The sequence below is a fragment of the Leuresthes tenuis genome, unplaced genomic scaffold (assembly GCF_036924035.1).
Source record: "Leuresthes tenuis unplaced genomic scaffold, fLeuTen1.0.hap1 SCAF_20, whole genome shotgun sequence".
NCBI lineage: Eukaryota > Metazoa > Chordata > Actinopteri > Atheriniformes > Atherinopsidae > Leuresthes > Leuresthes tenuis.
The window spans coordinates 28,829,106-28,856,947 of record NW_027325374.1 but is presented as its reverse complement, the minus strand read 5'-3'; positions in this window follow the sequence as shown (position 1 = coordinate 28,856,947).

Here is a 27,842-nt window from a genome sequence, read left to right as displayed (position 1 = left end):
GCGGGTAAGAAAAGGTTAAAATACCCGACTGTACACCATCAAAAGAGGGAGCGGAGTTGTTCAGCTAAGAGAAGGTGTGAAAGTCCGACCATGGTTTGTAAAAAGCGGGTAAGAAAAGGTTCGTATGCCCGAATATACACTATCAAAACCGGAAGCGTAGGTGTTCGGCTGCAAGAAGGTGTGAACGTCCGACCAAAGTTTGTGAAAAAGCAGTTAAGAAAAGGTTCGAATATCTAACCAAACATAATCAAAAGCGGGAGCAGAGCTGTTCGACTGCAAGTAGGTGTGAATGTCAGAGAATAATTTGCAAAAAGCTGATGAGAAAGGGTGAGAATGCCCAACCATAAATTATCAAAAGCGGCAGCAGAGTTTCGGCTCGTATTTATCAATGTCTAGATAGATTTCAACAAAAAACAACGTTGTACTTTGCAGTAAAAGAAAGTGCAAATCAAAAGTTTTAGGAATCCGAGAATAAGCTTATTTTCATGAGTTCTGCACGATTTCGGATTTTATGTATAAAATGAATTCCTTCACGCAAACTAAGTTAAAACTGCTTTTTCATTCATATTTATCAATGTCTAGATCGACTTCAACAAAGAAAAACATTGTATTTTGCAGTAGAAGAAAGAGCAAAACTGAAGTTTCCTGAACTGATCAAGAATCCGAGAATAAGCTTATTTTCTTATGGGCAAGTGGGAACTGCTTTGTCCTTCATATTTATCAATGTGTAGATGGATTTCAACTTCTTCAAAGTCCAATGTTTTTCTTTGTTGAAGTCGATCTAGATATTGATGAATATGGAAGGACAAAGCAGTTTTAACTTGGTTTGAGCAAAGCAATTCATTTTATAGCAAAATCCGAAATCGTGCAGAACTCATGAAAGCAGGCTTATACTCGGATTCCTGAAACTTTAGATTTGCTCTTTCTTTTACTGCAAAGTACAACGTTGTTTTTTTGTTTAAATCTTTGTAGACATGGTAAATATGATGAACAAATCAGTTTTAACATAGTTTGAGTGAAGTAATGCATTTTATAAGCAAAATCCCAAATCATGCAGAACTCACGAAAAGCTTTTTCTCGCTTTTCACTGCTTTTTACAAACTTTGGTCGGACGTTCACACCTTCTTGCATCCGAACACCTCCACTTCCGCTTTTGATGATGTATATTCGGGCATTCGAACCTTTTATTACCCGCTTTTTACAAACCATTGTCGGACTTTCACACCTTCTTGCAGCCGAACACCACCTCTACCGCTTTTGATGATGTATGGTTCAGTATTCTTACCTTTTCTAACACATTTTTCAGCAATTATGGTCTGACATTCACACCTACTTGCAGCCGAACACAACCTCTCCCGCTTTTGATGATATATAGTCCGGCATTCTTACCTTTTCTAACACATTTTTCAGCAATTATGGTCGGACATTCACACCTACTCACAGACGTACACCTCCGCTCCCACATTTGATAGTGTATAGTCGGGCATTCTCACCCTTTCTCAACAGCTTTTTGCAAATTATGATCTGATATTCACACCTACTTGCAGTCGAACTGCTCTGCTCCCGCTTTTGATTATGTTTGGTTGGATATTCGAACATTTTCTTAACTGCTTTTTACAAACTTTGGTCGGACGTTCACACCGTCTTGCAGCCGAAAACCTCCGCTTCCGCTTTTGATGGTATATAGTCGGGCATTCGAGCCTTTTCTTCCCCGCCTATTACTTACTATGGTTGGACATTCAAACCTTCTTGTAGCCGAACACATCCGCTCCTGCTTTTGATGATGTATGATTTGGCTTTTCTTACCCATTTTTCAGTAATTTTTGGTCGGACATTCAGACCTTCTTGCACCGGAACACCTCTGCTCCCGCTTTTGATGGTGTATAGTCAGGCTTTCGAGCCTTTTCTTCCCCGATTTTTACAAATTGTGGTTGGACATTCAGACCTTGCAGCCGAAAACCTCCGCTCCCTCTTTTGATCATACATTGTCGGGCATTCGCCCCTTGTCTTACACGGTTTTTACAAACTTTAGTCAGACATTCACACCTTGCAGCTGAACCACCTCCATTCCCTGTTTTGATCATGTGTCGTCTGGAAATACTACCTTTTCTTCCCCCGTTTGTGAGTAATTATGTCTGGACATTCACACCTACTTGCAGCCGAAAAACCACCTCTCCCGCTTTTGATGATGTATTGTCCGGCATTCTAGTCTTTTCTATCACATTTTTCAGCAATTATGATCTGACATTCACACCTACTTGCAGTCGAACAGCTCTGCTCCCACTTTTGATTATGTTCGGTTGGATATTCAAACCTTTTCTTAACTGCTTTTTACAAACTTTGGTCGGACGTTCACACCTTCTTGCAGCCGAACACCTCCGCTTCCGCTTTTGATGATTTATGGTTGGACATTCGCATCTTTTCCTACCCATTTTTCAGTAATTATGGGTGGATATTCACACCTTCTTGCAGCTGAACACCTCCTCTCCCGCTAATGATCATGTAAGGTTTGATATTCGAAAATTTTCTTTCATGTTTTAAAGCAATTATTAATGGACATTCACACCTACTTGCAGCCGAACACCACCTCTCCCGCTTTTGATGATGTATGGACCGGCATTCTTACCTTTTCTAACACATTTTTCAGCAATTATGGTTGGAGAATCACACCTACTCACAGCCGAACAACTCCGCTACCGCATTTGATGGTGTATAGTCGGGATTTCTCACCCTTTCTCATCAGCTTTTTGCAAATTATTCTCTGACATTCACACCTACTTGCAGTCGAACAGCTCTGCTCCCGCTTTTGATTATGTTTGGTTAGATATTCGAACCTTTTCTTAACTGCTTTTTCACAAACTTTGGTCGGACGTTCACACCTTCTTGCAGCCGAACACCTACGCTTCCGGTTTTGATAGTGTATATTCGGGCATACGAACCTTTTCTTACCCGCTTTTTACAAACCATGGTCGGACTTTCAAACCTTCTCTTAGCTGAACAACTCCGCTCCCTCTTTTGATGGTGTACAGTCGGGTATTTTAACCTTTTCTTACCCGCTTTTTACCAACTATGATCGGACATTCACACCGTCTTACAGCGGAACACCTCCGCTACCTCTTTTGATGGTGTATGTTCGGGCATTCGAACCTTTTCTTACCCGCTTTTTAAAACCAGGGTCGGACTTTCACACCTTTTAGTAGCCGAACAACTCCGCTCCCGCTATTGATTGTGTACAGTCGGGTATTTTAACCTTTTCTTACCCGCTTTTTACAAACCATGGTCGGACTTTCACACCTTCTCTTAGCTGAACAACTCCGCTCCCTCTTTTGATTGTGTACAGTCGGGTATTTTAACCTTTTCTTACCCGCTTTTTACCAACTATGATCGGACATTCACACCTTCTTACAGCGGAACACCTCCGCTCCCTCTTTTGATGGTGTATGTTTGGGCATTCGAACCTTTTCTTACCCGCTTTTTACAAACTATGGTCGGACATTCAAACCTTCTTGTAGCCGAACACATCCACTCGTGCATTTGATGATGTATGGTTGGGAATTCGCACCTTTTCTTACCCATTTTTCAGTAATTATGGGTGGACATTCACACCTTCTTGCAGCTGAACACCTCCTCTCCCGCTTATTATCATGTGCGGTTTGATATTCGAAAATTCTCTTTCATGTTTTCTAGCAATTATTGATGGACATTCAGACCTTGCAGCTGAACACCTCCGCTCCAGCTTTTGATGGTGTATAGTCGGGCTTTCGAGCCTTTTCTTCCCCGGTTTTTACAAATTATGGTTGGACATTCAGACCTTCTTTCAGCCGAAAACCTCCGCTCCCTCTTTTGATCATACATTGTCGGGCATTCGCACCTTTTCTCACCCGCTTTTTACAAACCTTAGTCGGACATTAACACCTTCTTGCAGCTTAACCACCTCCGCTCCCTGTTTTGATCATGTATGGTCTGGCAATACTACCTTTTCTTACCCATTTGTGAGTAATTATGGCTGGACATTCACACCTACTTGCAGCTGAACACCACCTCTCCCGCTTTTGATGATGTATGGACCGGCATTCTTACCCACTTTTTACAAACCATGGTCAGACTTTCACTCTTTGTTGCTGAACAACTCCGCTCCCTCTTTTGATTGTGTACAGTCGGGTATTTTCACCTTTTCTTACCCGCTTTTCACAAACTATGGTCGGACATTTAAACCTTCTTGTAGCCGAACACATCCACTCCTGCTTATGATGATGTATGGTTGGGCATTCTCACCTTTTCTTACCCATTTTTCAGTAATTATGGGTGGACATTCACACCTTCTTGTAGCTGAACAACTCCTCTCCCGCTTATGATCATGTGCTGTTTGATATTCGAAAATCTTCTTTCATGTTTTAAAGCAATTATTGATGGACATTCAAATCTTCTTGTAGCCGAACACATCCACTCCTGCTTTTGATGATTTATGGTTTGGCATTCGCACTCTTTTTTTACCCATTTTTCAGGAATTATGGGTGGACATTCAGACCTTCTTGCAGCCGAAAACCTCCGCTCCCTCTTTTGATCATACATTGTCGGGCATTCGCACCTTGTCTTACCCGCTTTTTATAAACTTTAGTCGGACATTCACACCTTCTTGCAGCTGAACGACCTCCGCTCCCTGTTTTGATCATGTATGGTCTGGCAATACTACCTTTTCTTAACCGTTTGTGAGTAATTAATCCCAAAATATTGAGCATAAAATAAGTCTTTATGCTGATGATGTATTACTTTTCCTTCAGAACTCACAGACGTCTCTCACTCACACGATCACACTCATAAATAAATTCTCAGCACTTTCTGACTACTCTATCAACTGGTCTAAGACCACAGTTCTGCCCATTAACTGTAGGGTCCATAATATACCTGCGATCACTTTACAGTCAGGAAATATTAGATATTTAGGCATAAACATTTCCTCCAGGCTCTCAGAGCTAACAAAGCTAAATTATGTGCAATTATTAAAGACAGTAGAGGACGATCTCTCTCGTTGGAAGTCCTTAACTATATCATTTATGGGGAGAGTTACATCCATTAAAATGATGATACTACCAAAAGTTAACTATTTGTTCTCAATGATCCCCATAAAACCAAAAATTAAGTGTCGCCATTCCGACAATTGGAGACCCATGTCGGAATGGCGACACTTAATTTTTTATCAAATGTCCCGCCATTCCGAAACTTTTTTCCTCCTATGGTCGGAATGGCGGTATGTTTTTTTTTTTTTTAACATACCGCCATTCCGACAGTTCCTTTTAATAGCCTATTTTTTACCCAAAACATTTTGCACTAATGATATGCCGGCAAACAAACTTTAATAATCCATCCATCCATCCATCATCTGCCGCTTATCCGGGGGTCGGGTCGCGGGGGCAGCAGCTTGAGCAGAGAAACCCAGACGTCTCTGTCCCCGGCCACTTCCTCCAGCTCTTCCGGGGGGACCCCGAGGCGTTCCCAGGACAGCCGAGAGACATAGTCTCTCCAGCGTGTCCTGGGTCTTCCCCGGGGTCTCCTCCCAGTGGGACGTGCCCGGAACACCTCCCCAGGGAGGCGCCCAGGGGGCATCCTAACCAGATGCCCGAGCCACCTCATCTGACTCCTCTCAATGCGGAGGAGCAGCGGTTCTACTCCGAGCCCCTCCCGGATGACTGAGCTTCTCACCCTATCTCTAAGGGAGAGCCCAGACACCCTGCGGAGGAAACCCATTTCGGCCGCTTGTATTCGCGATCTTGTTCTTTCGGTCACTACCCACAACTCGTGACCATAGGTGAGGATGGGAACGTAGATTGACCAGTAAGTAGAGAGCTTCGCCTTCTGGCTCAGCTCCCTCTTCACAACGACGGGTCGGTGCAGAGCCCGCAACACTGCAGACGCCGCACCGATCCGCCCGTCAATCTCCCGCTCCATTCGTCCCTCACTCGTGAACAAGACCCCGAGATACTTGAACTCCTCCACTTGGGGAAGGATCTCATTCCCGACCTGGAGAGAGCATTCCACCCTTTTCCGGCTGAGAACCATAGTCTCGGATTTGGAGGTGCTGATTCTCATCCCAGCCGCTTCACACTCGGCTGCGAATCGCTCCAGTGAGAGCTGAAGGTCACGGCCTGACGACGCTAACAGAACCACATCATCTGCAAAAAGCAGAGACCCGATTCTGAGGTCGCCAAATGGGACACCCTCAACGCCCTGGCTGCGCCTAGAAATTCTGTCCATAAAAGTTAGGAACAGAATCGGTGACAAAGGGCAGCCCTGACGGAGTCCAACTCTCACCGGAAACGTATCCGACTTACTGCCGGCAATGCGGACCAAACTCTGGCACCGGTCATACAGAGACCGAACGGACCCTATCAAGGGGTCCGGCACTCCATATTCCCGGAGCACCCCCCACAGGACTCCACGAGGGACACGGTCGAACGCTTTCTCCAAGTCCACAAAACACATGTAGACTGGTTGGGCGAACTCCCATGCACCCTCCAGGATCCTGCCGAGGGTATAGAGCTGGTCCACTGTTCCACGGCCAGGACGAAAGCCACACTGCATCTCCTGAATCCGAGGCTCGATTATCCGACGGATCCTCCTCTCCAGTACCCCCGAATAGACCTTACCAGGGAGGCTGAGGAGTGTGATACCCCTATAGTTGGAACACACCCTCCGGTCCCCCTTTTTAAAGAGGGGGACCACCACCCCAATCTGCCAGTCCAGAGGCACTGTCCCCGATGTCCACGCGATGCTGCAGAGGCGTGTCAGCCAAGACAGCCCTACAACATCCAGAGCCTTGAGAAACTCAGGACGGACCTCATCCACCCCCGGGGCCTTGCCACCGAGGAGCTTTTTGACCACCTCGGCAACCTCAGCCCCAGAAATGGGAGGCCCCGTCTCCGAGCTCTCCGACTCTGCCTCTTCCGAGCACGTGTTGGTAGGATTGAGGAGTTCCTCGAAGTACTCCCCCCACCGACTCACAACATCCCTAGTTGAGGTCAGCAAAGCCCCGTCCCCACTGTAAACAGTGTTGACTGTGAGCCGCTTCCCCCCCCTGAGACGCCGGATGGTGGACCAGAATCTCTTCGAGGCCGTCCGGAAATCGTTCTCCATGGTCTCACCGAACTCCTCCCAGGCCCGAGTTTTTGCCTCAGCAACCGCCGAAGCCGCAGCCCGTCTGGCCTGTCGGTACCTATCAGCTGCTTCCAGGGTCCCACTGGCCAAAAAGGCCCGATAGGACTCCTTCTTCAGCTTGACGGCTTCCCTCACCACTGGTGTCCACCAGCAGGTTCGAGGGTTGCCGCCACGACAGGCACCGACCACCTTACGGCCACAACTCCGATCAGCTGCCTCGGCAATGGAGTCACGGAACATGGCCCATTCGGACTCAATGTCCCCCACCTCCCCCGGGATATGGTTGAAGCTCTGCCGGAGGTGGGAGTTAAAGCTCCTTCTGACGGGGGATTCTGACAAACGCTCCCAGCAGACCCTCACAATACGTTTGGGCCTGCCAGGTCTGATCGGCATCCTCCCCCACCAGCGGAGCCAACTCACCACCAGGTGGTGATCAGTTGACAGCTCCGCCCCTCTCTTCACCCGAGTGTCCAGGACATACGGCCGCAAGTCCGATGATACAACCACAAAGTCGATCATCGAACTGCGGCCAAGGGTGTCCTGGTGCCAAGTGCACATATGGACACCCTTATGTCTGAACATGGTGTTCGTTATGGACAGTCCATGACCAGCACAGAAGTCCAACAACATAACACCACTCTGGTTCAGATCGGGGGGGCCGTTCCTCCCAATCACACCCCTCCAGGTCTCACTGTCATTGCCCACGTGAGCATTGAAGTCCCCCAGCAGAACGAGGGAGTCTCCGGTAGGAGCATTCTCCAGTGCCTCCCCCAGAGACTCCAAAAAGGGTGGGTACTCTGAACTGCTGTTTGGCGCATAGGCACAAACAACAGTCAGGACTCGTCCCCCCACCCGAAGGCGGAGGGAGGCTACCCTCTCGTTCACTGGGGTAAACCCCAATGTACTGGCACACAGCCGGGGGGCAATAAGTATGCCCACACCTGCTCTGCGCCTCTCACCACGGGCAACTCCAGAGTGGAAGAGAGTCCAACCCCTCTCAAGAGGACTGGTTCCAGAGCCCAAGCCGTGCGTCGAGGTGAGTCCGACTATATCTAGCCGGAACCGCTCAGCCTCGCGCACCAGCTCCGGCTCCTTCCCCAACAGAGAGGTGACATTCCACGTCCCAAGAGCTAGCTTCAGTAGCCGAGGATCAGACCGCCAAGGCCTCTGCCTTCGGCCGCTACCCAGCTCACATCGCACCCGACCCCCTTGGCCCCTCCCACGGGTGGTGAGCCCATCGGAAGGGGGACCCACGTCATCATTTCGGGCTATGCCCGACCGAGCCCCATGGGCACAGACCCGGCCACCAGGCGCCCGCTGCCGGGCCCCACCCCCGGGCCTGGCTCCGGGGGGAGGCCCCGGTGTCCCATATATACTTTAATAATCTATTATCAAAATCCCCTGAATTTCAAATATAAAAATACAGATATTAATGTAACTCTGGCGAGACTGAAACTGATTAAGCAGAAATACAGTGTCAGTGAGCTGTCACAGCAGCCAGCTGGAGCGGCGCTCTCCACAGAGCCCATGCGTCTTTTGCACGCTGTCATCATATGCAAAAGTAATAATTGCAATAACAGATATCACGGCTACTGCACAGGACACAGTTGCGAGCACTCTGCCTTGCCTTGCCAATAGGAGAAGAGAGAAATGACAGCATAGAACGTATAAAACACAACAAAATGCAGTAAAAACGTTTATTCATGTTATTCACGTGATTTATGAGTACTCGCTCCAATTTTGGGAAGCGCGGATGGGCTTTGCGCATTTGTCACAAACACACAGCCGTTGCGCAAGGCTTTATACAGCCTGTTGATATCTTAAGGACCTAACTGGTCACACCTGGGAGTAAATGTCATGTAGAGATTGTTTTTACATGACATTACAGCTGAACATATAGCTTTCATCCACAAACCAACGTGGGAGAGCCCGAAGACGCATGTGCCAGACGCACATAGGCATGCGTAAAACCAATTTTGACCACTTCATACTTTTTATTTGCTTTCTTTTAGTTAACTTTCGTTTCTTTTGGATTCTTGTGCGTGTTATGGAGCCGTTTTGGTCCATGTTTGTAAGCCTTTTTTTCCTGGATTAAATTTTCGGAAGTTGAAACAAGTTGCATTGGAGTGTGTGATTGAAAACCACCGCGGACTGCTTCTCCTCCTCCAGTTGCCGAGACTTTGTGTTTTTAATAACGCTTGTCTATAAACATGTGTTAAACATATAAATTGCATGAACAGAAAGAAGGGACTCACCTGTTGAGTAACACACATTTCCTTATACGGAAAGCCTTGTCGGAATGGTGGGACATTTGAACGTCGGAATAACGGGATGTCGGAATGGTGGGATGTCGGAATGGTGGGACGTTTGCATGTCGGAATGGTGGTATGTCGGAATGGTGGGATGTCGGAATGGTGGGATGTCGGAATAGCGGGATGTCAGAATGGCGGGATTTCGGAATGGGTGTTGCCACCCCCTTCGTCATATACACAGTTATTTATACATCACCTTCCACCATGAAGCGTTGTCCCTTTTTGTTTCTCTCTTCGTTCTTAAAATGCTGTTATGCATGTCTAAACCATCCATCCATCCATCCATCATCTGCCGCTTATCCGGGGGTCGGGTCGCGGGGGCTGCAGCTTGAGTAGAGAAACCCAGACGTCTCTGTCCCAGGCCACTTCCTCCAGCTCTTCCGGGGGGACCCCGAGGCGTTCCCAGGCCAGCCGAGAGACATAGTCTCTCCAGCGTGTCCTGGGTCTTCCCCGGGGTCTCCTCCCAGTGGGACATGCCCGGAACACCTCCCCAGAGAGGCGCCCAGGGGGCATCCTAACCAGATGCCCGAGCCACCTCATCTGACTCCTCTCAATGCGGAGGAGCAGCGGTTCTACTCCGAGCCCCTCCCAGATGACTGAGCTTCTCACCCTATCTCTAAGGGAGAGCCCAGACACCCTGCGGAGGAAACCCATTTCGGCCGCTTGTATTCGCGATCTTGTTCTTTCGGTCACTACCCACAACTCGTGACCATAGGTGAGGATGGGAACGTAGATTGACCAGTAAGTAGAGAGCTTCGCCTTCTGGCTCAGCTCCCTCTTCACAACGACGGGTCGGTGCAGAGCCCGCAACACTGCAGACGCCGCACCGATCCGCCCGTCAATCTCCCGCTCCATTCGTCCCTCACTCGTGAACAAGACCCCGAGATACTTGAACTCCTCCACTTGGGGAAGGATCTCATTCCCGACCCGGAGAGAGCATTCCACCCTTTTCCGGCTGAGAACCATAGTCTCGGATTTGGAGGTGCTGATTCTCATCCCAGCCGCTTCACACTCGGCTGCGAATCGCTCCAGTGAGAGCTGAAGGTCACGGCCTGACGACGCTAACAGAACCACATCATCTGCAAAAAGCAGAGACCCGATTCTGACGTCGCCAAATCGGACACCCTCAACGCCCTGGCTGCGCCTAGAAATTCTGTCCATAAAAGTTAGGAACAGAATCGGTGACAAAGGGCAGCCCTGACGGAGTCCAACTCTCACCGGAAACGTATCCGACTTACTGCCGGCAATGCGGACCAAACTCTGGCACCGGTCATACAGAGACCGAACGGCCCCTATCAAGGGCTGTTTGGCGCATAGGCACAAACAACAGTCAGGACGGCACCCCCCACAGGACTCCACGAGGGACACGGTCGAACGCTTTCTCCAAGTCTACAAAACACATGTAGACTGGTTGGGCGAACTCCCATGCACCCTCCAGGATCCTGCCGAGGGTATAGAGCTGGTCCACTGTTCCACGGCCAGGACGAAAGCCACACTGCATCTCCTGAATCCGAGGCTCGATTATCCGACGGATCCTCCTCTCCAATACCCCCGAATAGACCTTACCAGGGAGGCTGAGGAGTGTTATACTATAGTTGGAACACACCCTCCGGTCCCCCTTTTTAAAGAGGGGGACCACCACCCCAATCTGCCAGTCCAGAGGCACTGTCCCTGATGTCCACGCGATGCTGCAGAGGCGTGTCAGCCAAGACAGCCCTACAACATCCAGAGCCTTGAGAAACTCAGGACGGACCTCATCCACCCCCGGGGCCTTGCCACCGAGGAGCTTTTTGACCACCTCGGCAACCTCAGCCCCAGAAATGGGAGGCCCCGTCTCCGAGCTCTCCGACTCTGCCTCTTCCGAGCAGGTGTTGGTAGGAATCTCTTCGAGGCCGTCCGTAAATCGTTCTCCATGGTCTCACCGAACTCCTCCCAGGCCCGAGTTTTTGCCTCTGCAACCGCCAACGCCGCGGCCCGTCTGGCCTGTCGGTACCTATCAGCTGCTTCCAGGGTCCCACTGGCCAAAAAGGCCTGATAGGACTCTTTCTTCAGCTTGACGGCTTCCCTCACCACTGGTGTCCACCAGCAGGTTCGAGGGTTGCCGCCACGACAGGCACCGACCACCTTACGGCCACAACTCCGATCAGCTGCCTCGGCAATGGAGTCACGGAACATGGCCCATTCGGACTCAATGTCCCCCACCTCCCCCGGGATATGGTTGAAGCTCTGCCGGAGGTGGGAGTTAAAGCTCCTTCTGACGGGGGATTCTGACAAACGCTCTCAGCAGACCCTCACAATACGTTTGGGCCTGCCAGGTCTGATCGGCATCCTCCCCCACCAGCGGAGCCAACTCACCACCAGGCGTTGATCAGTTGACAGCTCCGCCCCTCTCTTCACCCGAGTGTCCAGGACATACGGCCGCAAGTCCGATGATACAACCACAAAGTCGATCATCGAACTGCGGCCAAGGGTGTCCTGGTGCCAAGTGCACATATGGACACCCTTATGTCTGAACATGGTGTTCGTTATGGACAGTCCATGACCAGCACAGAAGTCCAACAACATAACACCACTCTGGTTCAGATCGGGGGGGCCTTTCCTCCCAATCACACCCCTCCAGGTCTCACTGTCATTGCGCACGTGAGCATTGAAGTCCCCCAGCAGAACGAGGGAGTCTCCGGTAGGAGCATTCTCCAGTGCCTCCCCCAGAGACTCTAAAAAGGGTGGGTACTCTGAACTGCAGCACAGGGACAGCAGTCCAAGTCTTCTTTCCTCTTCTTCTTTCCTTGTCCCCCGGTCTGGTTCAGTTCAGTTCATGTCATATATTGTAAACAGAAATAAATAAATGGGCATCAAGGGGAGCTTTACATTTATAAAACTTCCCTTGGCAAAGCAAATCTGTTTGGCATCAAAGGTATTCAGACTACAATTCTTCTGAAGGGAAAAAAAAAAAAAAAGTAAAGAAGACAGTTCTGCCGAAAGCCAGGGACTAGACCTGTTCTAAGTTCTATACTTTTTAAAAGGGGCGTGTTTATCAACTATGGAATTAGAAGATTTACAAAAATGGTCAAGTGCTAGATCTTCATCTGGGATTTTAACAGTGTCATATAACTATTCAACAGATCAGTTAAAAAAAAGCCTGCTCATGGAGATGTTTCAGGATCTGAATACCAAGCGTGGACCTAATTTTTTCATTTTTGCAATTCTGATACAGGCTATTGAGCGGTGATAACTAACACCAAGTTCAGATACTGCGGATTTTCTACGTTTGATTTGTTAAGATTGAGCAAATCAGGGACAACCTTGAAGGATCTCTTTGGTTTTGTAGGATCAGCAATTACCTGAGAAAGGTTGATATTGGTACACACCTTTTTTAAATGATCAGAGGCAGAGTCCAACTTGTTTAAATTAAAATTGCCACACAGAGATTGGGTTTAGGCCACATGCACACAGAATGACATCAACAAATATAAGAAATATTAAATATTTACACATAGATTTTTGAATACATGTAGAGGAATGATACTTTGAAATGTACTCATTGCGGAGTTATGATCAGTTGAGTAATGAAGGTTGAACTATTCTGGGAAAGAGGTTCTATTCCCAGCATCATGATGGACACTCCTGATATAGAAGGTTTCGCTAACGCATTGGAATTGTTTTACTATTTTCATATGCATGTGCAATGAAGAATTGCTTGCTGCTGATAAATGCAAAGAAGAACAGCTTACACATAGATGCTCACATATAGGCTGCTGAATGCAATGAAGACCTGCTTATCCAGTAAAGTTCAATGTCAATCTGTAATATTCAATTAGGATTTGCAAAACAGTGAAGTTAAACAATGAATGGGTCCATAGTCGGTATGAGAAGACTACAGGAATATTTACCTGGGTGTACGTTCAAACAGAGATGAGAAAATTGCGATAAATAATTGTTTGTTTGTTTGTTAGTATGTATATGAATGTTATGTGTATAAACTGTGTTGAGTTATAGTTACTCAGTAGTGTCTCAGTGAAACAACCGACGGGGGAAGCCTTGCGGTGACAACAAAAGCAGTGTTTTACTGATCAGTCAAGTTGCTCCAGTGTACTCCATACAAACTGATTGGCTACTGAAGGGATAGAAAATGGGCAATACTTGTTTTAAAGCAAACAAGGAATTAGATGGGAAAAATACATGTTTTAACGGGACCCAGACAATATTAAATACTCAGACAGATGGGAGAAGAAGTGTAGTTTTGTAGGAAATCACAAAATTATTACATAAAATTAGTGAAATCAATTGAAGAATGCCTTTCTGAAGAGCTGTTTACCACAGATGAGCAGCTTTGCGACCAAGCACATTGTAGATCGCTTTACTGCAAAAATGATCTAATTTAATGGATTGGTTTAGACATGCATAACAGCATTTTAAGAACAAAGAGAGAAACAAAAAGGGACGCTTCATGGTGGAAGGTGATGTATAAATAACTGTGTATATGATGAAGGGGGTGGCAACAACCATTCCGAAATCCCGCCATTCTGACATCCCGCTATTCCGACATCCCACCATTCCGACATCCCACCATTCCGACATACCACCATTCCGACATGCAAACGTCCCACCATTCCGACATCCCACCATTCCGACATCCCACCATTCCGACATCCCGCTATTCCGACGTTCAAATGTCCCACCATTCCGACAAGGCTTTCCGTATAAGGAAATGTGTGTTACTCAACAGGTGAGTCCCTTCTTTCTGTTCATGCAATTTATATGTTTAACACATGTTTATAGACAAGCGTTATCAAAAACACAAAGTCTCGGCAACTGGAGGAGGAGAAGCAGTCCGCGGTGGTTTTTAATCACACACTCCAATGCTACTTGTTTCAACTTCCGAAAATTTAATCCAGGAAAAAAAGACTTACAAACATGGACCAAAACGGCTCCATAACACGCACAAGAATCCAAAAGAAACGAAAGTTAACTAAAAGAAAGCAAATGCGCAAAGCCCATCCGCGCTTCCCAAAATTGGAGTGAGTACTCATAAATCACGTGAATAACATGAATAAACGATTTTACTGCATTTTGTTGTGTTTTATACGTTCTATGCTGTCATTTCTCTCTTCTCCTATTGGCAAGGCAAGGCAGAGTGCTCGCAACTGTGTCCTGTGCGGTAGCCGTGATATCTGTTATTGCAATTATTACTTTTGCATATGATGACAGCGTGCAAAAGACGCATTGGCTCTGTGGAGAGCTCCGCTCCAGCTGGCTGCTGTGACAGCTCACTGACACTGTATTTCTGCTTAATCAGTTTCAGTCTCGCCAGAGTTACATTAATATCTGTATTTTTATATTTGAAATTCAGGGGATTTTGATAATAGATTATTAAAGTTTGTTTGCGAGGCTGTGGCCTCTGGATGTGCAGAGCTTGTGCGCCAAACTTTAGGGCGTATTTGCGCCGGCATATCATTAGTGCAAAATGTTTTGGGTAAAAAATATGCTATTAAAAGGAACTGTCGGAATGGCGGTATGTTAAATTAAAAAAAAAACATACCGCCATTCCGACCATAGGAGGAAAAAAGTGTCGGAATGGCGGGACGTTTGATAAAAAATTAAGTGTCGCCATTCCGACAATTGGAGACCCCTGTCGGAATGGCGAGATGTCGGAATGGCAGCATGTAACCATGATGAAGGAGAGACCATTTGAGCAGCACAGCCATTTCGCAGCACAGGGACAGCAGTCCAAGTTAAAGGATCTCCCACGTGGTATCACCTGTCACATTGTGTCAAGGCATCAAAAGAAGAAAAAATCAGCAAACTCAAGGACAAAAAGACGAAGACTCCGGTGAACGAAGAGAGAGGACTGACAAACCAGAAATACAAAAGGATTCTCGATATCAAGATCCAGAAGAAGAGGCTAACAATGCCACGAACACTTACGATGCTGGGAATGATGCCAGCAATGAACAGAGAAGAAGATTCAGTGTCATCAATCTTCAACACGTGCCTCTAATGAGGGGGTGAATATAGAATCCTCAACGATTACAACGTCTCTGGGAACTGTGACAACAACAAGGTTTAAACCATTTTGATATATATTGTAACCTATTGGCTAAGGAATAGTGCTGAAAATGAGGTAAATCTAATACACCACTGTCCTTGGTCTTCTGTAGGGTTTTTAAACTAATACGTGGTGGTTTGTTTTTCCACAGAAATTTGGAGATGCATGAATCTAGTGACTTAAACCAAGTAGCAGATGGTTTTATGGGGATCATTGAAAACAAATAGTTAACTTTTGGTAGTATCATCATTTTAATGGATGTAACTCTCCCCATAAGTGATATAGGTAAGGACTTCCAACGAGAGAGATCGTCCTCTACTGTCTTTAATAATTGCACATAATTTAGCTTTGTTAGCTCTGAGAGCCTGGAGGAAATGTTTATGCCTAAATATCTAATATTTCCTGACTGTAAAGTGATCGCAGTTATATTATGGACCCTACAGTTAATGGGCAGAACTGTGGTCTTAGACCAGTTGATAGAGTAGTCAGAAAGTGCTGAGAATTTATTTATGAGTGTGATCGTGTGAGTGAGAGACGTCTGTGAGTTCTGAAGGAAAAGTAACACATCATCAGCATAAAGACTTATTTTATGCTCAATATTTTGGGATTAATTACTCACAAACGGGTAAGAAAAGGTAGTATTGCCAGACCATACATGATCAAAACAGGGAGCGGAGGTCGTTCAGCTGCAAGAAGGTGTGAATGTCCGACTAAAGTTTATAAAAAGCGGGTAAGACAAGGTGCGAATGCCCGACAATGTATGATCAAAAGATGGAGCGGAGGTTTTCGGCTGCAAGAAGGTCTGAATGTCCACCCATAATTCCTGAAAAATGGGTAAAAAAAGAGTGCGAATGCCAAACCATACATCATCAAAAGCAGGAGTGGATGTGTTCGGCTACAAGAAGATTTGAATGTCCATCAATAATTGCTTTAAAACATGAAAGAAAATTTTCGAATATCAAACCGCACATGATCATAAGCGGGAGCGGAGGTGGTTCAGCTGCAAGAAGGTGTGAATGTCCGACTTAAGTTCAAATATATTAACAAAAGCGGGAGGAGAGGTGTTCGGATGAGAGTGGTTGAGACTTTCCAACCATAATCTATAAAATGCGGTGAAAAAAAAGGTGTGATAGAACACTAAAAGGTGGAGCGGAAGTGTTCGGCTGCAAGAAGGTGTGAATGTCTGACTATATTTGGTGAAAAGCAGGTGAAGCAAGGTCTGAATGCCCAACCTTACATCATCAAAAGCGAGATCAGAGGTGTTTGGCTGCAAGAAGGCCTTAGTTTGCCAAAAGCGGGTAAGCTGCGAATGACCGACTAAATATCAACAAAAGGTCTTCGGATGCAAGTGGGTGTGAATATCCCACCATACAAGTATGGTGGAGAGGAAGCTGTGAACAGCCGACCATAGTTTGCAAAAAGCGGGTGAGAAAAGGTGCGAATGTCCAACCATACATGATCAAAACAGGGAGCGGAGGTGTTTGGCTGTGACAAGGTGTGAATGTCCACCCAAAATTAATGAAAAGCGGGCAACAAGTAGGTTTGAATGCCCAACCATACATCATCAAAAGCAGGAGTGGATGTGTTCGGCTACAAGAAGGTTTGAATGTCCGAGCATAGTTTGTAAAAAGCGGGTAAGAAAAGGTTCGAATGCCCAAACATACACCATCAAAAGAGGGAGCGGAGGAGTTCCGCTGTAAGAAGGTGTGAATTTCAGACCATAGTTGGTATAAAACGGGTAAGAAAAGGTTAAAATACCCGACTGTACACAATCAATAGCGGGAGCGGATGTGTTTGACTACAAGAATGTGTGACAGTCCGACCATGGTTTGTAAAAAACGGGTAAGAAAAGGTTCGAATGCCCGAATATATACCATCAAAAGCGGAAGCGGAGGTGTTCGGCTGCAAGAAGGTGTGAACGTCCGACCAAAGTTTTTAAAAAGCAGTAAAGAAAAGGTTCGAATATCCAACCAAACATAATCAAAAGCGGGAGCAGAGCTGTTCGACTGCAAGTAGGTGTGAATTTGAATTTGCAAAAAGCTGATGAGAAAGGTTGAGAATGCCTGACTATACACCATCAAATACCAGAGCGGAGCTTCGAGCATAGTTTGTAAAAAGGGGGTAAGAATAGGTTCGAATGCCCGAACATACACTATCAAAAGAGGGAGCGGAGGTGTTCCGCTGTAAGAAGGTGTGAATGTCCGACCATAGTTGGTAAAAAGCGGGTAAGAAAAGGTTAAAATACCCGACTGTACACTGTAGTCGGACATTCACACCTTCTTGCAGCCGAACACTTCCGCTCCACCTTTTAGTGTTCTATCACACCTTTTTTTTCACCGCATTTTATACATTATGGTTGGAAATTTTCAACCACTCTCATCCGAAGACCTCTCCTCCCGCTTTTGTTAATATATTTGAACTTTAGTTTTACATTCAAACCTTCTTGCAGCTGAACCACCTCCGCTCCCTGTTTTGATCATATATGGTCTGGCTACTACCTTTTCTTACCCGTTTGTGAGTAATTATGGCTGGACATTCACACCTACTTGCAGCCGAACACAACCTCTCTCGCTTTTGATGATGTATGGACCGGCATTCTTACCTTTTCTAACACATTTTTCAGCAATTATGGTCGGAGATTCACACCTACTCACAGCCGAACAACTCCGCTCCCGCATTTGATGGTGTATAGTCGGGCATTCTCAACCTTTCTCATCAGCTTTTTGCAAATTATGATCTGACATTCACACCTACTTGCAGTCGAACAGCTCTGCTCCCGCTTTTGATGATGTATGGACCGGCATTTTTACCTTTTCTAACACATTTTTCAGCAATTATGGTCGGAGATTCACACCTACTCACAGCCGAACAACTCCGCTCCCGCATTTGATGATGTATAGTCGGGCATTCTCACCCTTTCTCATCAGCTTTTTGCAAATTATGATCTGACATTCACACCTACTTGCAGTCGAACAGCTCTGCTCCCGCTTTTGATTATGTTTGGTTGGATATTCGAACCTTTTCTTAACTTCTTTTTACATATTTTGGTTGGACGTTCACACCTTCTTGTAGCCGAACACTTCCACTCCTGCTTTTGATGATGTATGGTTGGGCATTCACACCTTTTTTTTGCCCATTTTTCAGGAATTATGGGTGGACATTCACACCTTGCAGCTGAACACCTCCTATCCCACTTATGATCATGTGCGGTTTGATTTTCGAAAAGTTTCTTTCATGTTTTCTAGCAATTATTGATGGACATGTAGACCTTCTTGCAGCTGAACACCTCCGCTCCCGCTTTTGATCATACATTGTCAGGCATTCGCACCTTGTCTTACCCACTTTTTACAAACTTTAGTCGAACAGTCACACCTTTTTGCAGCCGAACACCACCTCTCCCGCTTTTGATGATGTATGGTCCAGCATTCTTACCTTTTCTAACACATTCTTCAGCAATTATGGTCGGACATTCACACCTACTAAGAGCCGAACACCTCCGCTCCTGCATTTGATGGTGTATAGTCGGGCATTCTCACCCTTTCTCATCAGCTTTTTGCAAATTATGATCTGACATTCACACCTACTTGCAGTCGAACAGCTCTGCTCCCGCTTTTGATTATGTATGGTTGGATATTCGAACCTTTTCTTAACTGCTTTTTACAAACTTTGGTTGGATGTTCACACCTTCTTGTAGCCGAACACATGCACCCCTGCTTTTGATGATGTATGGTTGGGCATTCGCACCTTTTTTTTACCCATTTTTCAGGTATTATGGGTGGACATTCACACCTTCTTGCAGCTGAACACCTCCTCTCCCACTTATGATCATGTGTGGTTTGATTTTCGGAAATTTTCTTTCATGTTTTCTAGCAATTATTGATGGACATTTAGACCTTCTTGCAGCTGAACACCACCTCTCCCGATTTTGATTATGTATGGACCGGCATTTTTACCTTTTCTAACACATTTTTCAGCAATTATGGTTGGAGATTCACACGTACTCACAGCCGAATAATCCCCTACCGCAATTTGATGGTGTATAGTCGGGATTTCTCACCCTTTCTCATCAGCTTTTTGCAAATTATTCTCTGACATTCACACCTACTTGCAGTCGAACAGCTCTGCTCCCGCTTTTGATTATGTTTGGTTAGATATTCGAACCTTTTCTTAACTGCTTTTTCACAAACTTTGGTCGGACGTTCACACCTTCTTGCAGCCGAACACCTACGCTTCCGGTTTTGATAGTGTATATTCGGGCATACGAACCTTTTCTTACCCGCTTTTTACAAACCATGGTCGGACTTTCACACCTTCTCTTAGCTGAACAACTCCGCTCCCTCTTTTGATGGTGTACAGTCGGGTATTTTAACCTTTTCTTACCCGCTTTTTACCAACTATGATCGACATTCACACCGTCTTACAGCGGAACACCTCCGCTACCTCTTTTGATGGTGTATGTTCGGGCATTCGAACCTTTTCTTACCCGCTTTTTAAAACCAGGGTCGGACTTTCACACCTTTTAGTAGCCGAACAACTCCGCTCCCGCTATTGATTGTGTACAGTCGGGTATTTTAACCTTTTCTTACCCGCTTTTTACAAACCATGGTCGGACTTTCACACCTTCTCTTAGCTGAACAACTCCGCTCCCTCTTTTGATTGTGTACAGTCGGGTATTTTAACCTTTTCTTACCCGCTTTTTACCAACTATGATCGGACATTCACACCTTCTTACAGCGGAACACCTCCGCTCCCTCTTTTGATGGTGTATGTTTGGGCATTCGAACCTTTTCTTACCCGCTTTTTACAAACTATGGTCGGACATTCAAACCTTCTTGTAGCCGAACACATCCACTCGTGCATTTGATGATGTATGGTTGGGAATTCGCACCTTTTCTTACCCATTTTTCAGTAATTATGGGTGGACATTCACACCTTCTTGCAGCTGAACACCTCCTCTCCCGCTTATTATCATGTGCGGTTTGATATTCGAAAATTCTCTTTCATGTTTTCTAGCAATTATTGATGGATATTCAGACCTTGCAGCTGAACACCTCCGCTCCAGCTTTTGATGGTGTATAGTCGGGCTTTCGAGCCTTTTCTTCCCCGGTTTTTACAAATTATGGTTGGACATTCAGACCTTCTTTGAGCCGAAAACCTCCGCTCCCTCTTTTGATCATACATTGTCGGGCATTCGCACCTTTTCTTACCCGCTTTTTACAAACCTTAGTCGGACATTAACACCTTCTTGCAGCTTAACCACCTCCGCTCCCTGTTTTGATCATGTATGGTCTGGCAATACTACCTTTTCTTACCCATTTGTGAGTAATTATGGCTGGAAATTCACACCTACTTGCAGCCGAACACCACCTCTCCCGCTTTTGATGATGTATGGACCGGCATTCTTACCCACTTTTTACAAACCATGGTCAGACTTTCACTCTTTGTTGCTGAACAACTCCGCTCCCTCTTTTGATTGTGTACAGTCGGGTATTTTCACCTTTTCTTACCCGCTTTTTACAAACTATGGTCGGACATTTAAACCTTCTTGTAGCCGAACACATCCACTCCTGCTTATGATGATGTATGGTTGGGCATTCTCACCTTTTCTTACCCATTTTTCAGTAATTATGGGTGGACATTCACACCTTCTTGTAGCTGAACAACTCCTCTCCCGCTTATGATCATGTGCTGTTTGATATTCGAAAATCTTCTTTCATGTTTTAAAGCAATTATTGATGGACATTCAAATCTTCTTGTAGCCGAACACATCCACTCCTGCTTTTGATGATGTATGGTTTGGCATTCGCACTCTTTTTTTACCCATTTTTCAGGAATTATGGGTGGACATTCAGACCTTCTTGCAGCCGAAAACCTCCGCTCCCTCTTTTGATCATACATTGTCGGGCATTCGCACCTTGTCTTACCCGCTTTTTATAAACTTTAGTCGGACATTCACACCTTCTTGCAGCTGAACGACCTCCGCTCCCTGTTTTGATCATGTATGGTCTGGCAATACTACCTTTTCTTAACCGTTTGTGAGTAATTAATCCCAAAATATTGAGCATAAAATAAGTCTTTATGCTGATGATGTATTACTTTTCCTTCAGAACTCACAGACGTCTCTCACTCACACGATCACACTCATAAATAAATTCTCAGCACTTTCTGACTACTCTATCAACTGGTCTAAGACCACAGTTCTGCCCATTAACTGTAGGGTCCATAATATACCTGCGATCACTTTACAGTCAGGAAATATTAGATATTTAGGCATAAACATTTCCTCCAGGCTCTCAGAGCTAACAAAGCTAAATTATGTGCAATTATTAAAGACAGTAGAGGACGATCTCTCTCGTTGGAAGTCCTTAACTATATCATTTATGGGGAGAGTTACATCCATTAAAATGATGATACTACCAAAAGTTAACTATTTGTTCTCAATGATCCCCATAAAACCAAAAATTAAGTGTCGCCATTCCGACAATTGGAGACCCATGTCGGAATGGCGACACTTAATTTTTTATCAAATGTCCCGCCATTCCGAAACTTTTTTCCTCCTATGGTCGGAATGGCGGTATGTTTTTTTTTTTTTTAACATACCGCCATTCCGACAGTTCCTTTTAATAGCCTATTTTTTACCCAAAACATTTTGCACTAATGATATGCCGGCAAACAAACTTTAATAATCTATTATCAAAATCCCCTGAATTTCAAATATAAAAATACAGATATTAATGTAACTCTGGCGAGACTGAAACTGATTAAGCAGAAATACAGTGTCAGTGAGCTGTCACAGCAGCCAGCTGGAGCGGCGCTCTCCACAGAGCCCATGCGTCTTTTGCACGCTGTCATCATATGCAAAAGTAATAATTGCAATAACAGATATCACGGCTACTGCACAGGACACAGTTGCGAGCACTCTGCCTTGCCTTGCCAACAGGAGAAGAGAGAAATGACAGCATAGAACGTATAAAACACAACAAAATGCAGTAAAAACGTTTATTCATGTTATTCACGTGATTTATGAGTACTCGCTCCAATTTTGGGAAGCGCGGATGGGCTTTGCGCATTTGTCACAAACACACAGCCGTTGCGCAAGGCTTTATACAGCCTGTTGATATCTTAAGGACCTAACTGGTCACACCTGGGAGTAAATGTCATGTAGAGATTGTTTTTACATGACATTACAGCTGAACATATAGCTTTCATCCACAAACCAACGTGGGAGAGCCCGAAGACGCATGTGCCAGACGCACATAGGCATGCGTAAAACCAATTTTGACCACTTCATACTTTTTATTTGCTTTCTTTTAGTTAACTTTCGTTTCTTTTGGATTCTTGTGCGTGTTATGGAGCCGTTTTGGTCCATGTTTGTAAGCCTTTTTTTCCTGGATTAAATTTTCGGAAGTTGAAACAAGTTGCATTGGAGTGTGTGATTGAAAACCACCGCGGACTGCTTCTCCTCCTCCAGTTGCCGAGACTTTGTGTTTTTAATAACGCTTGTCTATAAACATGTGTTAAACATATAAATTGCATGAACAGAAAGAAGGGACTCACCTGTTGAGTAACACACATTTCCTTATACGGAAAGCCTTGTCGGAATGGTGGGACATTTGAACGTCGGAATAACGGGATGTCGGAATGGTGGGATGTCGGAATGGTGGGACGTTTGCATGTCGGAATGGTGGTATGTCGGAATGGTGGGATGTCGGAATGGTGGGATGTCGGAATAGCGGGATGTCAGAATGGCGGGATTTCGGAATGGGTGTTGCCACCCCCTTCGTCATATACACAGTTATTTATACATCACCTTCCACCATGAAGCGTTGTCCCTTTTTGTTTCTCTCTTTGTTCTTAAAATGCTGTTATGCATGTCTAAACCATCCATCCATCCATCCATCATCTGCCGCTTATCCGGGGGTCGGGTCGCGGGGGCTGCAGCTTGAGTAGAGAAACCCAGACGTCTCTGTCCCCGGCCACTTCCTCCAGCTCTTCCGGGGGGACCCCGAGGCGTTCCCAGGCCAGCCGAGAGACATAGTCTCTCCAGCGTGTCCTGGGTCTTCCCCGGGGTCTCCTCCCAGTGGGACATGCCCGGAACACCTCCCCAGAGAGGCGCCCAGGGGGCATCCTAACCAGATGCCCGAGCCACCTCATCTGACTCCTCTCAATGCGGAGGAGCAGCGGTTCTACTCCGAGCCCCTCCCAGATGACTGAGCTTCTCACCCTATCTCTAAGGGAGAGCCCAGACACCCTGCGGAGGAAACCCATTTCGGCCGCTTGTATTCGCGATCTTGTTCTTTCGGTCACTACCCACAACTCGTGACCATAGGTGAGGATGGGAACGTAGATTGACCAGTAAGTAGAGAGCTTCGCCTTCTGGCTCAGCTCCCTCTTCACAACGACGGGTCGGTGCAGAGCCCGCAACACTGCAGACGCCGCACCGATCCGCCCGTCAATCTCCCGCTCCATTCGTCCCTCACTCGTGAACAAGACCCCGAGATACTTGAACTCCTCCTCTTGGGGAAGGATCTCATTCCCGACCCGGAGAGAGCATTCCACCCTTTTCCGGCTGAGAACCATAGTCTCGGATTTGGAGGTGCTGATTCTCATCCCAGCCGCTTCACACTCGGCTGCGAATCGCTCCAGTGAGAGCTGAAGGTCACGGCCTGACGACGCTAACAGAACCACATCATCTGCAAAAAGCAGAGACCCGATTCTGACGTCGCCAAATCGGACACCCTCAACGCCCTGGCTGCGCCTAGAAATTCTGTCCATAAAAGTTAGGAACAGAATCGGTGACAAAGGGCAGCCCTGACGGAGTCCAACTCTCACCGGAAACGTATCCGACTTACTGCCGGCAATGCGGACCAAACTCTGGCACCGGTCATACAGAGACCGAACGGCCCCTATCAAGGGCTGTTTGGCGCATAGGCACAAACAACAGTCAGGACGGCACCCCCCACAGGACTCCACGAGGGACACGGTCGAACGCTTTCTCCAAGTCTACAAAACACATGTAGACTGGTTGGGCGAACTCCCATGCACCCTCCAGGATCCTGCCGAGGGTATAGAGCTGGTCCACTGTTCCACGGCCAGGACGAAAGCCACACTGCATCTCCTGAATCCGAGGCTCGATTATCCGACGGATCCTCCTCTCCAATACCCCCGAATAGACCTTACCAGGGAGGCTGAGGAGTGTTATACTATAGTTGGAACACACCCTCCGGTCCCCCTTTTTAAAGAGGGGGACCACCACCCCAATCTGCCAGTCCAGAGGCACTGTCCCTGATGTCCACGCGATGCTGCAGAGGCGTGTCAGCCAAGACAGCCCTACAACATCCAGAGCCTTGAGAAACTCAGGACGGACCTCATCCACCCCCGGGGCCTTGCCACCGAGGAGCTTTTTGACCACCTCGGCAACCTCAGCCCCAGAAATGGGAGGCCCCGTCTCCGAGCTCTCCGACTCTGCCTCTTCCGAGCACGTGTTGGTAGGATTGAGGAGTTCCTCGAAGTACTCCCCCCACGACTCACAACATCCCTAGTTGAGGTCAGCAAAGCCCCGTCCCCACTGTAAACAGTGTTGACTGTGAGCCGCTCCCCCCCCTGAGACGCCGGATGGTGGATCAGAATCTCTTCGAGGCCGTCCGTGAATCGTTCTCCATGGTCTCACCGAACTCCTCCCAGGCCCGAGTTTTTGCCTCTGCAACCGCCAACGCCGCGGCCCGTCTGGCCTGTCGGTACCTATCAGCTGCTTCCAGGGTCCCACTGGCCAAAAAGGCCTGATAGGACTCTTTCTTCAGCTTGACGGCTTCCCTCACCACTGGTGTCCACCAGCAGGTTCGAGGGTTGCCGCCACGACAGGCACCGACCACCTTACGGCCACAACTCCGATCAGCTGCCTCGGCAATGGAGTCACGGAACATGGCCCATTCGGACTCAATGTCCCCCACCTCCCCCGGGATATGGTTGAAGCTCTGCCGGAGGTGGGAGTTAAAGCTCCTTCTGACGGGGGATTCTGACAAACGCTCCCAGCAGACCCTCACAATACGTTTGGGCCTGCCAGGTCTGATCGGCATCCTCCCCCACCAGCGGAGCCAACTCACCACCAGGCGTTGATCAGTTGACAGCTCCGCCCCTCTCTTCACCCGAGTGTCCAGGACATACGGCCGCAAGTCCGATGATACAACCACAAAGTCGATCATTGAACTGCGGCCAAGGGTGTCCTGGTGCCAAGTGCACATATGGACACCCTTATGTCTGAACATGGTGTTCGTTATGGACAGTCCATGACCAGCACAGAAGTCCAACAACATAACACCACTCTGGTTCAGATCGGGGGGGCCGTTCCTCCCAATCACACCCCTCCAGGTCTCACTGTCATTGCGCACGTGAGCATTGAAGTCCCCCAGCAGAACGAGGGAGTCTCCGGTAGGAGCATTCTCCAGTGCCTCCCCCAGAGACTCCAAAAAGGGTGGGTACTCTGAACTGCAGCACAGGGACAGCAGTCCAAGTCTTCTTTCCTCTTCTTCTTTCCTTGTCCCCCGGTCTGGTTCAGTTCAGTTCATGTCATATATTGTAAACAGAAATAAATAAATGGGCATCAAGGGGAGCTTTACATTTATAAAACTTCCCTTGGCAAAGCAAATCTGTTTGGCATCAAAGGTATTCAGACTACAATTCTTCTGAAGGGGAAAAAAAAAAAAAGTAAAGAAGACAGTTCTGCCGAAAGCCAGGGACTAGACCTGTTCTAAGTTCTATACTTTTTAAAAGGGGCGTGTTTATCAACTATGGAATTAGAAGATTTACAAAAATGGTCAAGTGCTAGATCTTCATCTGGGATTTTAACAGTGTCATATAACTATTCAACAGATCAGTTAAAAAAAAGCCTGCTCATGGAGATGTTTCAGGATCTGAATACCAAGCGTGGACCTAATTTTTTCATTTTTGCAATTCTGATACAGGCTATTGAGCGGTGATAACTAACACCAAGTTCAGATACTGCGGATTTTCTACGTTTGATTTGTTAAGATTGAGCAAATCAGGGACAACCTTGAAGGATCTCTTTGGTTTTGTAGGATCAGCAATTACCTGAGAAAGGTTGATATTGGTACACACCTTTTTTAAATGATCAGAGGCAGAGTCGAACTTGTTTAAATTAAAATTGCCACACAGAGATTGGGTTTAGGCCACATGCACACAGAATGACATCAACAAATATAAGAAATATTAAATATTTACACATAGATTTTTGAATACATGTAGAGGAATGATACTTTGAAATGTGCTCATTGCGGAGTTATGATCAGTTGAGTAATGAAGGTTGAACTATTCTGGGAAAGAGGTTCTATTCCCAGCATCATGATGGACACTCCTGATATAGAAGGTTTCGCTAACGCATTGGAATTGTTTTACTATTTTCATATGCATGTGCAATGAAGAATTGCTTGCTGCTGATAAATGCAAAGAAGAACAGCTTACACATAGATGCTCACATATAGGCTGCTGAATGCAATGAAGACCTGCTTATCCAGTAAAGTTCAATGTCAATCTGTAATATTCAATTAGGATTTGCAAAACAGTGAAGTTAAACAATGAATGGGTCCATAGTCGGTATGAGAAGACTACAGGAATATTTACCTGGGTGTACGTTCAAACAGAGATGAGAAAATTGCGATAAATAATTGTTTGTTTGTTTGTTAGTATGTATATGAATGTTATGTGTATAAACTGTGTTGAGTTATAGTTACTCAGTAGTGTCTCAGTGAAACAACCGACGGGGGAAGCCTTGCGGTGACAACAAAAGCAGTGTTTTACTGATCAGTCAAGTTGCTCCAGTGTACTCCATACAAACTGATTGGCTACTGAAGGGATAGAAAATGGGCAATACTTGTTTTAAAGCAAACAAGGAATTAGATGGGAAAAATACATGTTTTAACGGGACCCAGACAATATTAAATACTCAGACAGATGGGAGAAGAAGTGTAGTTTTGTAGGAAATCACAAAATTATTACATAAAATTAGTGAAATCAATTGAAGAATGCCTTTCTGAAGAGCTGTTTACCACAGATGAGCAGCTTTGCGACCAAGCACATTGTAGATCGCTTTACTGCAAAAATTATCTAATTTAATGGATTGGTTTAGACATGCATAACAGCATTTTAAGAACAAAGAGAGAAACAAAAAGGGACGCTTCATGGTGGAAGGTGATGTATAAATAACTGTGTATATGATGAAGGGGGTGGCAACAACCATTCCGAAATCCCGCCATTCTGACATCCCGCTATTCCGACATCCCACCATTCCGACATCCCACCATTCCGACATACCACCA